Here is an 18,813-nt window from a genome sequence, read left to right as displayed (position 1 = left end):
TTGAGGAGCAATAGACACAAATGAATCAAACCCTTTCTATGGACTGTCCTATGGTTCACACTAGATTTTCCACACTTGTGCTTGAGGGATGGTTTTAATTGTAGCCAAGGAATGTAATTCCAGCTCTGGTCTGGGCCTACAAGAAAGATGGGGAGAGACTGTTCAGTAGGGCCTGTTGTGATAGGACAAGGGGTAATGGTTTTAAAATAGAGGGGGGTAGATTTGGATCAGATATTAGGAAAAAATTTTTTACACTGAGGGTTGTAGAACACTGGAACAGGTTGCCCAGAGAGGTGGTGGAAGCCCCATCCCTGGAAACGTTCAAGGCCAGGCTGGATGAGGCTCTGAGCAACCTGATTTAGTCAGGGATGTCCCTGCTCCTTGCAGGGGGGTTGGACTAGATGACCTTTGAAGGTCCCTTCCAACTCTAACCATTCTATGATTCTATGATTCTATGATTCTAGTGTAATACGGGATCCAGGTAGCCGAAATACCCAAGCAGGGAACAGCTGAAGCCAGCATTACTGAACTGTTGTTGCCACGGGTATATAAGATATCTACACCATCCAGCACCAAAGTCTGCCCCAGCCACTACTTTGAACCAAAGGTTTTGAAAGGCGTGGGCTACTGGTTCAAAACAACCCACCCCAAAGCCCTTATTGCTGACCGAAGACATGTTGGCTCCTGTTCTTGTCAGAATACCCCAAGATCTGCCTCAAACATGGAAGAGTGAGTACTGGAGGTCCAGAGGCCACTGTAGTTGGTCAGTTCCCCCAGATGTCAGTCTAGCACTGTGTCATGATAGTCAGACTCCAACAGATGTGTTTAAAAAAGCTTCCAGCAAACCAGGCTTGCTGGAAAAACACATTCTGGTAAAAGAAACTTTTTTTTTTTTTAGCACATATTTAATATTTCAAAAACTGGGACTCTGAAATGAGGTTTCTAACAGAGCCATCTCAATATTTTAAGGTGTTATCTTTTGGAAATATCTTCTCCCTTCTGCCTCATTTTTATTTTCACTGATAAAGTGAGCAAAATGGAAGGAATCGGTGAAATATTTCAGGATAGCCTAATACAAATTTTTTCCCTGAATCAAAAGTTTTTCAATATCCAGACTTCTCTCAGCTCTTCTCTGACTGGAGTTTACAAATGGCCCATCCATCTGTAGCTGGGTCTCAGCACTTTTCTGGGCACTGACAAGAAGTTGGAAGGGAAGTTTCGCCCACTGAATCAGCCACAGCATTTCCTGCAGCAAGTTTTTTTTTTTTTTTTTAATTTGTCAGCCCCCACCTCTAGGCTGCAACCAGGTTTGCTTAGAAGACCTGGTTGTCATGCAATGGCACATGATTATTAAGTGAGGTTTTCCCCCTCTTCCACTTGCAAGTTGGTGGAAGATAACTTTATGCCAGGATTTCTGATTCTGAATAGTTAAGTGAGAGTAGCTGGAGTTTCCTTTTCACTCAGGGAACTGCAAGGTATCGTTTTAAGTCAAGGCTGGAAGACAGACAAGTTTTAGAACCCATTAATTACCAGCCATGAAAGGCACAAAGTCTACCTACGTGTTGGACATCTATCTACGGTCTTTGTTACTATCTCACTGAAGCATCTCGAGGTCTTTGATACACTCTGCTCCCAAATGGGAGATACAGACGTAGCAGTCGTCATCTTTTCAGCAGCGTTAGCGGACGTGACATGTAGCACAAGTCTGCAATGCGCTTCCACTACCAGTCATGTCACCAGGATGATCTTACGAGAGGATCGACAGACTGTCTGCAGGATGATGGATGCATGTTTTGGGATTTCGAGTTGCTCTCAGTGATGGCACTGGTGGGGTAGATTGAGAAAGGGACGTGGAGGAAGGTCCCATCAGGGTCTTGTGGCCATCTCCACTCATCTGACAGGGTTTGAGAGGACTGGGAACCGTGCTCTAACTTGTGCGTCTCCCCACGGTGCTCCGGTGTCCATAGGGACATTACAACACTTTCTGCACCATGCTGAGTCTGGAAGGTCCTCTCCGCACGCTTGCACAAACTGAGATTTTTCCCCACACACACATGTTGAAGACACGTCCGTGCAAAGCAGCACAGAAAAGCGAACAGCATGTCCCAGCACGGGTAGGAAATGGAACCGTCGAAAAGTCTCCCACAAAGGTCACTTACTCCCACCCACGCACAAAGACATTAGTACAGCTCTAGATATTCACAGTCCCTACAAAATCCACTCTTTGCGCTCTCCAGGTCGCCTCTGCAGCCTTTGGCGGCAAACATGACCATCCTTCATACCAGCAAATGCTAAACAAAATCCCAAAGTAGTGCTGCAGACAAATGTCAGATGCCAAGAGCTGCTGATGAGCTCCCAGCCCACAGTCGGTGTGGTTTTCATTTTTTAAAAAGTAATTTTTTTTTTTGTTGAATCGACATTGCTCCGTGCTGTTTCTGCTTCTGATTAATGTTTTTAAAAATTAGTTTCACAAAAAATAAATTGAGAAAATTGACTGATAGTAGCTCTCCCTGCCTCTTTTTTTTTTTTTTTTTTATCCTATGGGAAAGAGCACTGAGGAGAAAACAGTAACTTAGAAAATTTCCTGTTGTAAATTTAGAGTTTTTCACATCTAAAAATGTTTGGCTTTTTTTTTAAATAAGTGAGAATGGGGAAACTCATTTCCTCAACTTTACTCAAGTTCAAAAAAAGATTTATAAAACAAGTTCTTTTTAAAGCAACCAGAAATCAAAATGGAACAAAAAAATTTTAAGGCAATGTAAAATTTTTCCATATACTTGAAAAGTTTTAGCAAAAAATTGTCCAGCTTAGCTGCTGATAAATTTTGAGTAAAAAATATTTGACACAGAAGTCTTCCTGGGAGAGTCAAGCAAACGTTTGCTGAAGAAGTCAGTAGACATGAGAACGGTGAGCTCCGTGTAGCATCCATCTCTGAACGTGTGTGGGACAGACATGCAGGTTGCAGGCACACTAGATGCTTGTATGGGACCTCTAAAACTCTGTTGTAGGACAATAGAAGGTAATTTTAGTAACTTTTGGAAGGGAGTTGTGGTAACATTTTGGCTGGCAAGAGCTGGATGCAGGTACAGATGTTACCATGTCAGTGGGCCAAGGGGACATCTTCTGAAGATCCCACCACAAGGCCCTGCTCCAGCAATGCTTTCGCTGGCATTTGGATGATGTCTTCATGGTAGAGAGGAGAGAACGTGAACAAATGGGCTATTGCTCCCCCATCTTCAAAGAGGACTGGAGAACGTACCTTACGGGACCAACCCATCAAACTGAATCTGGAACTACAGGGGGACCAACGTCGAGTAGAGAAGAATACAAGTCTTTGCTCACCACAGCGTTTGGGGACTTGCCTCGCACTGTGTTTGGTCTGTTTTGAGTGCCCAGGGTGGGCTAAAGCAAAGAAAGCAGTGTCGAATTGGACCTGCTGGATGCAGTTACTCTTTTTGTTGCAGCAAATCAGAAGGTAGGATGGAGGTACCTGGGCTAAACCAGGCGGTGCGACCATGGGCTTATTGCCCATCTCGTCTTTACGGTAAGCAGCCCTATACCGTGGGCACACCATCGATTGCGGTTGACCGGTTTCCGCTACCGGAGTAAGAGGGCTCAGAAGTTGTTTCTGACGTGAATGCAGCAATGTCTTCTGCAACAGGGATGTGGATGACACAGACCTTGGGATGGTATGGGCGGGTGCGGGGAAAAAAACAAGACAGAATCTAGCAGAAAAGCAGAAGTTTCAGCTCATTATGTGCCTCACCCCCATGAAACTGTGCCATGGAAAAACAAGTTAAGACCCGAGAAAGCCAATAGTGTCTCACTGTGAGGGCAGCTCCAAAAAACCCCCAAGCCCAGTAAAATCACAAAATGAGCCCCCTTTCCACTCAGATTCTAGGGTAGGTCCAACAAACTTGTCATAGTTCACCAAGATTAGACATTTCACTTCTTTCTAAAACTTCAGAATGTCTTTTTTAAGAAAACACATTTTAAAAGGAAATGGCATTAAAAACCCTAAAATAAATTACTTTGAAAATGCAGACAGAGACAAGTATGAAGGGTTTTAAATGCTGAATTTCTCTGTGTGTCCTCCCCCTACCACAAAGAACTGCTGAAATCAACTTACTTTGGATACAGTAATTTAGTTATTCCAGATTTGCATCTTTGCATCCGTGGGGAGTAAAATATTCAGTAGGAAAAAAAAAAAAAAGTCCTCCAGTTCTAGGCACATTCCAGATGCATTAAATTCTCTTTTTTTTTTTCTCCATAAAATAGCTCTTCATTACATTTCCTGATCTGGCGCCCTTGGGTTGCTTTGCAAGACGTAAAACTGCAGAATTACTGAAGATCTTGGTGAGGTTAGCTACTTCAACGGGAATGAAGGTTTGCTACCAAAGCATTTTCTGCTATGACTATTTTCTACTTTTACTGGGTTTTGGTCAAGTTCTTTTTATCTTTTTTTTTTTATATAAATGATTAGCAGCTTTATCACTAGGAGGTGGTTAGAAGACAGCTACAAACAAGTGTGCTGTGCTGTAAACAGCACTGACTGTGCAGAAGGTCTGTCTCAGAGGCAGGAGGTGAAGGGTATGGCCACCATCCTTTAGAAGGAAACAGTGGCCAAAGTCTTGCTAAAGACCCCCGAGTGGTAGGGCAACGAGATGTCCTGTGATGATACATCCAGCGCTGGGGCTCCAGCTAACATCAGGGGGACTTTCGTAGCTGAAAGCTGCTGCTGAGTAGGACCGGGCTGCGTGAGGAGGAATTACAGCAACACAGAAATTCTCCGTGAAGAGCTGGAGAGCCCCGAGCAAGAAGCATCATGGTTTTTGCCGAGGAGTGAAGCACATGTCTGGTTTGCATGTTGCATCATTACTGGTGAACCAGGAATATCCTGCTGGCAATGTCCAGATCCCGTCCAGTCCTGATCCTTGTTGGATAAAGATGCCAGGTTGCATTTGTGCTTGCATCGAGACTTCTTTCAAACTCTGTGACCCGTGCAAAAATCCTGTGAGTGAGCATGAAGGGCAATCCCTAGGAGCCGTTGGGCTCTCCAGCTGATGGTGAGGTGCTAATGTTGGTGTTGTGCTGCTGCAGGTCCCAGTCTCGAGAACAGTCGGCGTGGCCAAACTGATCTCGGCAATGGCTGTCCACTGCCAGCCCAGGGGAGCTGGAGGACAAATCCAAGAGCTTCATGCTCCTGTCACGTACCCTTTAGTAAGGGGTATGCATTGCAGAAATGAGATAGGAGCCCACTGGCTTATTTTGAGATCTCTTTCTGCAATCCTAGCTAGCTTGCCACTTCCATCGTGACTTAAGTCTAACAGGAATTTACTGTCTTCCTTAGACCATGCTTTGTAGATTAATCTGGCCCAGGCAAACGAACCAAAAAGAAATTCTGGCTATTTGAGGCTTCCTGAAGAGCTGGGACACTCCATGGGACAAGTTTGTGTGAGAGGCTGGGGGGTGGGACTGCATAGATCTCCAGGAACCTGAGTTTAAGCAGATGCTCTTGACTTTTTTTCCTCTCACAGGGGAAAAAAAAAGGGAAAAAAAAGATAATAAAAGCTTTTTGCTCTCTCCAGGAGTAGAAAACAGCTGCCTGTTGCCAGAGTGGTCATTTGCTAATAAAAACATGTGTCTGCAGGAAAAATGGCTGCTTACATCGAGCACTGTGCCCTGCTGGCACCTGGCAGATGCTTGGCTGAGCGGCAAGGGGCTGCGGGCCAGGAAGCAGAGCCAGGGCTCGGGGTCCCAACGGGGGAAGAGCAGGAGGACAGGTTGCTTATCCCACCATCCTTAAACACGCTTTCCTCATGAGGTCTCCCAAGGCACTGCATCAGCCAGGTGGGATGTCGCTGGGGATGGCTCTGAGGGACCTGAGATCCTGCAGCACAGGGAGGTGGGATGCACCAGAGCGGGGAAGGAGGAGGATAGGGCCAGGAGAAGCATGCACATCTCTTTGGGTACCCGGAGCATCTCTGGGGTTCTTCAGGTGTGAGAGATTTTGTCACAAAATTGCATTGCTCGACAGCAATTCTGCAGTGGCAGGAATTTCAACCCAAATTTCAACTCAAATCTATCTGCTGCCCAACACAATTGTGAGCCAGACTTGTGGATGGGCTGTGGGTGAGCTGGAGCACAGCAGGGGCAAATCGTCTCTAGGGGCCATCCCTAACTGAGGTCTAAGACCTGTGGAAGTGGACACAGTCCATGGTTGCCTGGCCAAACCCCATGATGCTCTGTTTCACAGCGCTTTGAGGCATATCATGGTGGTGTGTAGGGATGTGGAGACATCCTAGCCCCCACAGCCCTAGGAATATGAAGAGATGGATGGGGTGTTCCTCCACACCTCTACATGTGGCCACTCACATTTCTGCCCCAGAAAAGGCCCTTCCTGGAGGCCCTGCATCCCAGAGACTGTATTTTCCTAGCAAGAGAACAGCGTTTTGTAGGACTCAGCCACGTCCCAAGAGGAGCAATGAAGCTGGAAGCAGGCTGGCGCTCAGGCACCTTGGGTCGGGTCTCAGAGGGAATGATGCTCCCTGCCACCGTGCTCAGATGAGGCAAAGGGCTGTAGGGAAAGACATATATCTCCAGTTTCCCACCTGAACATCTCCAACCCCTTGGAAACCTATGTCAGGAATAACTACTAGATGCAGAGCCCTTCCTCTACTCATCACAGCTGTGCCGAGCTCCGGCCAGCCTTCCCCACGCGTAAATCCTCTCTTCCCCCTCTAGTCCTGGGGGGAATGGGGGAGGATGGGAGCATCAGGGTGTGGATGCCTGGCACTTAATTTTCCTCTCTTTCTGCAGTAAACTAAGGGAACAGCATCCCTGCAAACCATCTCTCGGGGCTGGATCTTAGCAGCCGCCGGGCAGTGCCCCCATCATCTCTCTACCTCGCGGATCTTGGGGAAGGGAAAAAGGGCAGGGGGGCCATCACGTGGAGGAGGGATGAGAGAGAGGAAGAGGACAGAGAAAAACCTACTGGGCTTCTTCCAACCCTCAGGGGAATGCGGATGAGGATGGGATATTCCCTACTTGCCTGCTTCCTACGCAGCTGCTCCTGGAGACACGGTCCGAGGATGGACGAACCACTGGTCCGATCCATGATAGATGCTCCATGGGGCTGAGGGCCCTTGCAGAATTTCTCTGTTAGAGACCTCTGGCTCCCACCACGTCCACACCATCGACCGGACCGATCGCTTTTGAATGTTACACCCTCAGATTGCAGGAGCAGCCTGATTTTGCAAATGCTTTTAATGGACTTTCTTTTTTTAATCAGGTCTTTGTGTCAGAACTGACTTTTTTCTTCCCTCCAAGGATTCCTTGCTCTATTTTGAATATAAAAATGATCGTCTGGGAGGGGGTGGGAGTTGCACTTCCCAGCCAACCTGACCAATGAAAATAGCAGTGAGGAAGGCGAGAAACCCAAAGAGAACCCAGACACAAACCCCAGCAAAACCCCCACGCTATTAACAGCTGTCATTAAAAACAGACACAATGACTGTGAATGGGTTGTGTTTCCACTATGCAAACCAGCAAATTTTAGGAAACAGCTGAACAAACTGGCTTTGCAATGATCTTCCCTTTCTGTGATTAAAAAAAGACCTTCTTCAGATGAAATGCATCTTCTTCCAGCGAGCCCAAACGCTCTATGAATCTACTCAACCTTAGAAGTGTGGTCTAACAAATGAAGACCTGGACAGGGACTCGTGGGTGACTCTGAGGAAGTGACTTTCTCATTCTGCCTCAGCGTGTTCAACAGGGAGAAGGAAATGTCTCTGTCTTAGGAGACAAATGTTGTATAAGAAGCAAAATTTGTTTCTACAGACTCCTGAGGCTTCCTGTGGGGTGCATAGAGAGCTGGCTCCTCCAGGGTGTTTTCAATATATTTGTTTAAGCCTTTGCAGAGATGAGGCCCCAAAAAACCACTGCGTAAACCTCTGTGGGTAATCACATGGCGTCATTTTTGCGTTATACGGGGCAGCAGGAGGGAAGGGACTTTTGGTCTCAGCCACCTCAAGGCTGGAATGACCTCACATAGTTTGCACTTCGGCTGCTCTCGCTGAGAAGGACAAACACAAGCTGGCCTCCACCAAGTGTGATGCGCAACCTCAAGGTCACCCACACGCTGGTGATGTTGTTTACAGGAGGAAAGGCTTCATGAAGCGGCTCTAAGCTGAGGTCAAGGCAGAGGACCTTTACCAGCCGTAAGACCCGAGGACAAAACGAGTCTGGCTGAGGACACGAGACTGTGTGAGATGGGAGCAGCAGCTCCAGGACGCACGTGTCTGGTGCCCCGGCACTGCTCATGGGGCTGTGAAGCATACTTCTTGGTAAATCACTGCAGGATGCATGGCATGGAAATCAGCCTTGGCTCTGCAACTACTCTGTGCTCCAGACAAGGAAGGAAACCCCATGGAGGGCTGCAAGGTTGTCTGGGCCATAAGCAGGGGTCTATAAGTGCCTGGGCGTCACCCCATGCCTTTTGCCATAGAGGGTCAGCACAGGGTGACTTTGAAGACAGTCGGGACAGACACCCACCCAATCACCCCCTAGACAGGTGTACTGCAGTCAGACCTGCCGTTTGCATACCAAGGAGATACTGAAATGAGGAAGCCCTTGCAGATTCATCAAACTTCTTCCTTGCCAGATTGCATTTTGTCGGCTCAATTCTCCTCCAGCTAAGGGCAGGGGAGATGGGACACAGATGGAGATGGTCGAGTTGGGGCTGGGGAAAGAGAGGACAGCTTCAGGGTTAGCTGGAGCGCTTTGAGATTTAGGGCAGGGGCTCATCCTTTGGTGGAGAGCACATCTGAGGTACCTGACTGCTCTTTGCTAAGTGAGCTTCACTTCCTATTCCTACGAAAAGGGAAGTTGCTTTTTTAGAAAGCTGCTTGTCATCCACCACTGAGGTAGGAAGGAGGAGCTACCACGAAGTGCAGCAAAGGCTTGGAAATAAGGTAGCAGATGCTAAGTCATCTTGGGAAACTGGGTGATAGCGTGGCGACTCCAGACAGAAACCTGCTTCTGATTTGAGACACACTCCCGATGCCGACAGTGGGGAAACCCAGCAGCTGCAGCCAGGCTGCTGCAAAAACCCTTCCAGCGATGGCCACGGTTCAAGCAGCTCAGAAACAAGAAGTAAAAAATAAACAAGATTAGATGTGGTGTGGTCTGCCTATTGCATCCCAGAGAGGTTTTTCAGTATCTAAGATATCCTGGCTGTACCCTTGCATGTCACCTGGGACATTTCCCTTCACCTCTGTGTCTCTTCTTTTGCCTCCAGGATGGGTATATGATGGCCAAGAGATGAGACCCAGAGTCAAGAACCCCAGGCAGTGAGCGCCCTTCTGCAATTTCCTTACTTAGAAATCACGTAATGACAGCCTGGGGGTGTCCTTTGAAAGCAACCGGAAGGAGACCATGGAGAAAGCATGTGAAAAGGGGCACTAAAAAGAGAGAAAATGCCTCATACGCAGCTTCTAGGCTTCACCTGCTCCTGCTTCCCTGACCTGAAAGCGCTGTAATCTCACCCAGCCAAGTAGGGTCTGTCTGGCAGTGGTTCCCATGCTGTTTTCATATATCAGTCCCCAGATGTTCTCTGTTATCTTTGCAGGTCTGTATGTAAGTGTGCAATCCCAAGGCTGTTTTATCTCTGCTGCCTTTTACCATCACCTGTAAGATATGCATGGAGACGAGAGGTCCAGAACATGTACCCCATGGTCTTTTAGGCTTGCCCATAAGAAAGACCTCTAGGACCTACCACTTCATGGTAGGAGTAGCCTATTTTACCATCTGAACCTCCCTGTTTCCATTCCTCTGTCAGATTAAAAACACCTGGAAGATGCTGGCGCATTACAACCAACCCACGGGCCTCCATTTTGAGCACTTAGACTTTCTAAGCTCTCTGAGGCAGCATCTCAACTAGTAAAATAAGGAATATTGGGGCTCGTTCTCCCACTCTTCAAAATTAGATGGCTTCATCTAAATCCCTTGTAGTCCCCAATCCATGCAAGCGCCTGGACTGTGTTTAGGAAAGTCTAGCCTGATTGCTCAGGTGGCACTGCCTGCCTGTTTGGTCTCTGCTTTCCAAGAGTCAGACTGTCCCTTTTCCCCTGATTTACGGCCCTAAACCCGCCACCGCGTTTGGGATGACACTCAGACACAGGCACCTAGTGCAGACCCAAGTACCAGACCTCCCCGAGTGCAGGGTTGTGGTGGGATCCCTCTTGTTTCACTGTTGTTATTTATCACTGAATCCTATGGGCATTGCGTGGCCGTTTCAAGGGAATGGGATGAAAATGCAGCAGTGGCTTTGGCTATTGCTAACTGGGGGATGTTCTGCTAGTAGGGACCACAAAAAGATGTTGCTGTCTCCAGTTAGAAAAAGCATTTTTTGAAGGAATAAAATGTGTTTTTTTTTTTCTTCTTCCCGCATGTAAATAAGAGAAGTAACAAGGAGAAATGCAAATATCTTAAAACAGACACCGTTCTGGTGACCTCCTGGAAGTGTGAATTTCCACTGTCCATAATCACTACAATCGCTTGCAGGAAATAGCCACCGGAGAAGCATCTGGTGCAGCCCTCTGCCCCGAGGCAGGATCAGCCCTCGCAAAACCTTGCCAGAGGAGCCTGTGATCCTTGCTCCCAAGAGCCTGTCCATGCTGGACGTGACGGTGCTGATTCTTCTCTCCTACCCACACCAGTCCTTCACGCCAGGCTTCCTCTACACTGCTCACATCATACCTATTGGCTGCTTGCAGCAACCAAGACGCTGTCTCAATATTATTTTCCTTTTGATACTAGTAAAGAAAAAAATATTAATCTTTTATTCAAAATTAGAAGATGGGATTGACTTTGGGAATTAAAAGAATATTCAAACTTCCCTCTGCTCCTTGCAGGGGTGTTGGACTAGATGACCTTCAAAGGTCCCTTCCAACCCAAACTATTCTATGAGTCTACGGCATTCAAAGTAGATGGAAATTTGGCAGAACAAAGCTAAACTACGCAGACAGGTCTCTTGCAGAACTCATTATTTATAGCATAGAAGTGATGGGACTGATCCACTCTCAGGTTACCTCATCCTTAAGCTGATCCAATACTTTTGCATCAGAGCCAGAAAAAAAATCTTAATTCCTCAATTTTCTTGCTTTGCTTCCATGCTCTCCATACTCTCACTAGCATCAGCAGGACAGGTTGATCCCCTTACAAACACTGGGTTCAAGCAACCAGGGTTTCTTCCCACCTGGCTAAGGCCTCTCTTGTAAAGAGTGCCATGGTCTCAACTCCCTTCTGTGCCTAGTTTTATAAATAGGCAGCCCACATAGTGACTTTTACATAAAAAGGTTTTTCTCACATTTTCACCAAAATTTCCAGGCAAAAAAAAAGTATTCCATGGGAAATTACCACCCTTGATATGCTTCTGTCACTAAAACACTATGCATATTGACATATTTCACCAGAAAAATCATAACTTCCCATGAAAGTTTGCTATATTAATGTCTCAAGCAGCCGCAGTCTTCTTCCTGTGCTTCTAAAATGGCGAAGCCCAAATATGTAAGAGATAGCCGGGAAAAACTCTTGAGGTAAAAGTCAAGTTAAAACTTTTATATTAATTTCTTAGTATGACCTTAGTTCTCCCTCTTTCCATCACGTATTGCAGATGACGCCTTGATTTCTCCATAGACTGAGTTTAACCTCTATTCAAAGCCCACTCATACATCATCCTCTCATATACGTATTTTGAGATGTTCTGCCCCAAATTTTCATGGTTCCAAGCCATTCAGCATCAGCAGCTATTCATATAAATGTGAATGCCATTGTGTCTCAGGTGTTGGGCAGGCAACCGGTTGGGCTGAAAGAAGTCCTGCAGTTCCTTTGCTCACGGCATTTTGTCAAGGTTTTTCTTTTCCACTCCAGGGTTTCATGGAGAAGAGGGGTACCTTCTTATGAGGACATCTCGTGTGACCTGATGGTCGTTCACCACTAGTCACCATAACCTGGGGAGTCATATCGGTCTGAGAAAAGGGGAGGCTGTGACCTTCTCTGTTCAAGGATACACCATAAATTAGTAAATTGGGACCCCAGAGACTTGGGCCAATGTCTCTTTTGCCTCTTGGCCACAAGGATGCTTAAGCAGATGGCACAAAGAGTTTTTTCAACCAACCTTTATCCACTAAAGTGTGGCGTATTTAACCATCAATAAGGCACACCAGACAGCCTGGACAACTGAATTATTTTTCACTCTTCTCCCCTCATTAGGTAGCAAAGGATTCATTTGTAAATCACGTGTTTTCTGTTTCTTCGCTGTCTCCTACATGGCTGATACGCAGGACTCAAGAGGTCCTGCATGCTGCTTTTTGATCAATAGCACAGACCGTGCTTTCCAGAGGAGCAGAAACGATCAATGAGATTCAGTCAACTTTGGAGAATAATTTCAAAAATACATAAATAAATAAAGAGGGAGAAATACAGGAGAGAGATTTTGAAAAACGCCTTTCACTTCAGCAGCCACATGTGTTTCACAGAATGGTAGAAGTGTAGGACTGGTCCCTAGAAGGTCATTAACCTGGTGAACCTACGTTGCATCTGAGAGACTACCTAACTTGCACTTCAAAGCTTTCAATGATGGAAATTCCCACTGCTCCCCATCGGTCTATCCCAGCCCTCCATTCCTCATAGCCTTAAAATTACTTCCTAAAGATCAGCACTGATTTCCTTCACTGAAAGCCCTACAACTCCTTGTCCTGGCCATGGTGGACAAGAAGTTTATTTCCTCCTTCTTCATAGTGGCTCTAGCAGATGAAGCAACATTACTTCTTGCAAAAAAAAAATCCTCATTGATCACACTTTCCACAACTGTGTCCCTCTCCTTCAGGCATTTATAGCTGGGTTTGGAAGTTTGAATAGGCAAGCCCACAATGTTTTCCGAATTAAAACTGAACAACATTAACAAAGGCAAAATTGCTCCGTAAAACCGCAGAAACATTGTTCTCCCACTCAGTTGCAACATTTTCTTGGAAAAAATTATAATTAGAAACCTATTTTTTATTTCAACACAAGGAGCTACTGTGTTTTGAGTTTTGGGTTTTGGGGAAAACTTTTTTGGCTGGCCAGTTAAATGAATTCACATGGATTTAACTCTGATATGGAAGACAGGCTGACCCATGAGGAGCAAATGGCTTGTGCAGTATGAAATACTGGAGGTCTGGTTTGTGTTCGTATTGCATATGTTGCACCTTAGCATTTATTTTTAAGCAATAACCATGACCCTGTATATCCTCTTTCGTACAGCGATGTACTTTCTTTTGAGTTTCACAGTCGCATCCAACAGTGCAGCCACTTCTTCCAAAACAAGTAGCAGGACCCTGAGGCTGTAACCTGCTGCCAAGACCTCTGCCAAGGGGGAATTGTCTCCTTTTTTATCCCCTCAGCTACTTTGAACCTTGCAATGTGGTGCAGACCTAACGAGAAAGCTGACTTGCACCACATAAAGTGAAGCCGTGAATGGAAACTTTGGGGCTGCTGAGGGCTCCAGCAGAATTTAGCCCCAGGTATGTTGCAAAATTCTTGCCCATGATTGAACCCCGTGGGCCTGGAGGAAATGATTGACTACAGGGGAGCTCACCCGCATGGAGTCTACGCTTGGTTGCCTCCAGAGTTTCATCAGCTGTGGAAGAGTAGCGAGGAAACTCCCTTTTTAACATAGAATGGAAAGAATGAGGGGAAGGAAGGAAGACAAATAATGATGAAGTAATAGTGTGTCCAAGCGCTCCTACTCTGCTCAACACAGTGCCGTGACCCCCGTGAAATCCATGACGACCTGTTTCCATGCCTGATCTAGACAGAAAGCCTTGTTCACACCGAAATATGGCCTCAAGATGTTTTTGGATTTTGATACGCCCATAAAGGTGCCACAGAGAATTAAAGGCTGAAAGGTCAGTCAGTCAGGAAGTCACAAAGCAGAAATAAAAGAGCTGATATCCTTGTCTGAAATGGACACGCAGTCCAAATTGTGCAGAAGTGGGATGCTCAGCCTGGAGTATCGCAGGCTTATTTAACAGGGACTGGGGAGAACACCATCTCAGCTGGGAGGCCAGGGTCTAAATGCATGCCAGAACACCCAACACTGATTAAGCAGAACATAGAAAGTCATTAGAAAAGTAGATAAAGAAAAATCAGTAGCAGCTTTGCAAAATTTTGACTAAAATATCTCTTGAGTCTTTTCTCCTCCTTCATCAGAAAATTAGTACTTTGGCTTTTTAGCCGTAACAGTCAAGGTGCAACGGTAGCCCTGTTTTGGCAGAACAAAACAAGAATGGGCCAGAAATTTTTTTTTTCAGATATTTACTGTGCACCAGTATAATGATAATGCTGCAGGAGGTCTGGGAATAAAAAACAAAATGTGGGCAAGAAATCGCAAGCTCTGCAGCCCTCAAATTTTCTGATAAAAATTACTTAAACCTTGACAGAATGACTAACGGAGCATATTAATTAGGGTGCCTTTGCTGCCCTGCAGCTGTCCTTTTTTTATTCTTAATTTCCATCTGTCTTCTCTTCTCCAGCACATACTAGAGCGGGGACCACGTGTGCGTGCTCTGCGTGCAGCAGGAACCCTTGCTGCTCAGGGTGTACACACCCTGCCCTGATTTTGCAATTTTAAAGATCCATAATCAGTTAAATATCACAACAGTCCTGCAAGAAAGGCAAAAATTGCCCCTCTTTCACAAGCAGGGTAACTGAAGCACCTTGAAGAGCATTGGCTTGCCAGGTATCGCTGGCCACAAAGTCCCGAGCAAACACCTGAGGACGTCTGAGATGCAAATGCCCCACGATGCTGCAACTACTCTTCCCTCCTAGAAGCGGCACAGCAAACAAGGTGGCTTCTCAGATATCCAGGTTCCAAGTCAGAGCGCTGTGGAAATTTGAGCCTGGCCTAAATTTTAATCAAGAGTGAAAGTTATGGACTTAGCATAAACTCTGCATGTGTGGGGATAGGAATTGACCAGGGGAGAAGCAGTAAGTCCATCCTTTCTGTAGCTCTGTTGGAGATCTCCATCTTGCCAGAAGCTTTCTCCATAGCCACCGTTAACCTGCCACTGGTTTTACCAGCTTCACTGCAGGAGCAAGTGAAATTAACGTATTACCTCCAAGGAGACCATCCAACCCCTCTGTGGGGCAAAAGACAGCAAAGATCCTCAGCCCCAAACGTGTCTCTCAGCAGAAGGGAAATTCAAACTCAACTCTTCTCTGCACCATACGCACCATCCATGTGTTCAGCTTAGCGAAGGTTGCTGAGTTGGAGCCTGAGCATCCAAACTTCCACCTCCCCTTAAATTCTCTCTCATCCCGAGGAATTCAGCTGGAAAAAAACTCATTCACCCCTTGCTATTTAAAAGACTTTAATCTATTTTAATTTTTTTTTAAGAGAAAGATGTTGATTTGTTCCTAACAGTCTGTCAGGTCCGTGTCTGACTTAGACCATCAGTCCCACCTCAGAGAGTGCCCCGATTTCAGCACTGAGACACTAGCAGAAGGAAAGAAAGAGATGCACCGTGCCCCAATCCACGCTAGCAGTATGGCCAATTGAACATCCCACTTCCAGTCTTTAAGGCATTAATTACCACCAGTTCATAGACAATAAACAGAGATGGGCTAAGTCTTTAAATGCTCTAAGGGGACGCACCCAGTGGAGTGCCGGACAATAAACAGGCAGCAGGAACAAAGCAAAATTTCTGGAAAATTGTTTGCACTTACCTGATGAGTGCTATGTTTGGATTAAAGCATGTCCTGCTTGATCCCAGTTGTCCACCAGAGTCAAAAAGTCCCTTGCGGGGTGCGTACTTAAGAACATAAGCTCATCTTGATAAGTTTTAATCCTTAGAGCACGTAGAAAGAGAAACCCTAATTCTTCTTGGTGTTGTCAGTTGACTGCTGTTAGTGGTTTCCTGTCGACAACAGCTGAATGACAAATCGAACTGGTTTGTTACAGTTATAGCAATGAAGGGCTGCTAGTATAACCACACTGCTCATTTAGCACTAATGTTAGCACGGTGTCTACCTTAGAAGAACCGTTACCCGCAAAGGCTCGTCAGGCTATAAAAAGTACCGTCCTGCTACAAACGATGCCCCGAATCGCTCTCATTCAGGCTGGTGTGAGTTGAAAGTCATCCCCTGGAGCCACAAAACTGATTTGCAAATGGGAGGAGAAATATGGGTCCTCGAGTTTTCTAGATTGGCCCATTCACAGCTAAGAGCAGCCTGGGCCAATAGCAGGGGTGGAGATATTTATTGCATGCGCTTAACCTTTGGGAAAGTTATCTCCAGTCAGGTTCTAGTCTGAACAATTTCCCGTTTTGTAATCATCTAGGTTACGGTGCTGTAATCTTACTCACTTTCCATTTGAGGTTCTGTTTCTGCTTAAAATCTCCTGTAAAGAGAGCAGTCGTGTTCCTCCTCAGAGCCGGCTGGCTTTCGGTGACGAGTAGAAGACAGCTGATGCCATTTAGGGCACAGGGGGAAGAGAGATACAGGAGACAGCTGATAGTACGTCCTGATACCTCTTTATCACTTGTGTGCAAGATCTTGTAAGATCTGCCTTCCCTCTACGTTGTGCAATTAGCTACTTGCTGCATCGCAAAAACCTTTTCCTGGGCCCAGCACCCAGAGCCCACCAGGAGCTGTTGTGGGCAGGGAGCAGCTCAGGCCTCACTGCGCTGGGGTGTTTCGGTGCCTGTTGTCCCCAAGGGTCTTTGGGCACCGTGCAATACTATGAAGCTCCATCGTTCTCATTTCCACCCTCATCAACAGAGTTTCAGACTCACCAAAGGGCCAGGAAGCTGGTCTGTGTCATCTACTGATCCTGCTGGATTTTGGATAGAGGCTCTGCCACGTCGAGACAAGCAGAAAGGCAAGCCAGCCAAAGCTTCGTCAAACAGGACAACAGGGATCCTGCCTGAGGTTCCTTGAGCAATAGGCCATTTGTCACCTTTTTTTTGAGATGAGAGATTACAACTTTATGTAAGAGAACGCTGAACCGTGGGTCTCGGTCCTGCAGTTTCAGGTAGCAGGAGAGAACAGCCTCCTGCTGATGGCTGTCTGGGGGATGGAGACAACCTCCAAAGTATGGAGATCTCTGGAATAGTGGTCATTGAGAGTGTTGAAAACATTTGATTTTATGGTTCATTTCCCAGACTGAAGAAATAGCAATGCAGAAGAATCTACCGAGCAACAACATTTTGCTTGCTTTCATTTTAATACCCCGAAAAAGGATCAGTTTGGTCTGGGAACAGGAAAAAAAAAAAGCAGAAGAATCTAACAAGCAGCAATCTTTCACTTGTTGGTTTCATTTTGATGCCCCCAAAAGAGGTCAGTTTGATCCAGGAACATAAAAAATTAAACTGCTGGGCAGGAAAAAAAAAAGTCAAAACCAATTATTCATCTTTCATTTTTTGCCCTGAGATGAAGCTTTTGTCCAGACTCAGTTTGTCAAGCCACCAAGTGTTGAAGTGAAACTGTGTTTTCTGACAATCAGCTACAAATCCCACAAATTTCACCCAGCTCTTGTCACGGGAGTATGCGGAAACTGACTCTGACACCGAGGTGGGTGACAAGGACAGGGATGCTGCAGCTTGTCTCTTCATCATTCCTTCATCCCAACCTAAGGCAGGTATCTGAGATGGGCTTTCCTTGCCTTCTTTGGCTCAGGAAGCCAAGGAAATGAGTTGAGCGTAAACACAGAATTTTTTAACTGAAGTTTGGGGACATGGTGTCCTCCCCAAGATGCCTCCACTCGTTTGTTTTTTCAGTGAAGGTGCTTTACTCAGCAGTCAGGTAAGATCAGAAGGAGAACTTTTGGTTCACTAGCAGTTCTGGAAAATAATTTACAACAAATATTTGGATGAAAGTGGAACTGAAGTCCTTTTTTTCCAGCAAAGTGGAGAGGTGTAAAAAGCTACATTTCAGTTCTGAGACTTTAAATCTCAGAAGCAAACTATGGATTGCTGCAAGGAGTTGGATTAGCAGGTTATCAAAGGAAAGTCATTACAAAAGAGCCACTTCAAATCTTTGGGAAAGTTTTTTTTTTTCTCTTTGGAAATGATTTCTAGTTCTTCAGGGCTTGGGAACTTTTTTTTTAGAGTTGGAGAGAGGAAAATTTGCTACCTCAATGTACACACTTGTAAATTTAGTTCTGGAGTCATCAGATTGATTTCTTTTTATCTATGGAAAAATAGGTGGGCTGAAAATTCACACCATGATTTCATTAGGACTTCAGGCACAATTGTTCTTTGCTTTTATCTTTGATGTTGACTCACCTGGGAGAAACCCGTGGAGAAAATATCACCGATACCCTTAGGCAACACACAATGCAGAGAACACCACAATGTTCCATGATGGTGAAACTTATGAAATCTGATTTCCTCTTGATGCTCTGGTGTTTAACACCCTAGTGGTACTCAGTGTTCCATTTTTCCTCCAATAGACTTAGTCTCCTCACTCCTCTGCTAAACCACCTCTTTGTGTCTTTGAAACATCATCTCCTTTACCAAACTCAGCTAGAATTCACCACAAAGTTTATAAATTGTTTGGTGGGAGGGGTTGATGGACGAACCACCAATATCATTGGTTCAGAAATTCAAAGGAAAACAAAATACCAGCCTCTGAAAATATTGAGAAAGAAATCTAATGGTTCACGGGGATGGTATTTGAACGAGGAGGGTCAAGGTTCTCCTGTGTTGCTCAGAAACATTGCATCATCCCAGTGGGAAAAGACATCTCTTAAACAAGCTGACCCAGAGTAAA

The 18,813-nt window shown here is 45.7% G+C and overlaps 1 protein-coding gene across 1 annotated transcript in view; it reads right to left on the bottom strand.

Annotated features, from left to right (window-relative positions):
* Nucleotides 1-16,134, bottom strand: part of BLK (BLK proto-oncogene, Src family tyrosine kinase) — a 46,414-nt gene extending 30,280 nt beyond the window's left edge. Inside the window, exon 1 of the mRNA XM_086743427.1 lies at nt 15,769-16,134. The gene's annotated coding sequence lies outside the window, so the exon portion shown is untranslated. The remainder of the gene's footprint in view (nt 1-15,768) is intronic.
* Between the last annotated feature and the right edge of the window lie 2,679 nt (nt 16,135-18,813).

The sequence above is a fragment of the Chlamydotis macqueenii genome, chromosome 3 (genome assembly GCF_036417535.1).
Source record: "Chlamydotis macqueenii isolate bChlMac1 chromosome 3, bChlMac1.mat, whole genome shotgun sequence".
Classification (NCBI taxonomy): Eukaryota; Metazoa; Chordata; class Aves; order Otidiformes; family Otididae; genus Chlamydotis; species Chlamydotis macqueenii.
The sequence above is the reverse complement of the archived record's forward strand: the minus strand, read 5'-3'. Positions and strand labels throughout refer to the sequence as shown.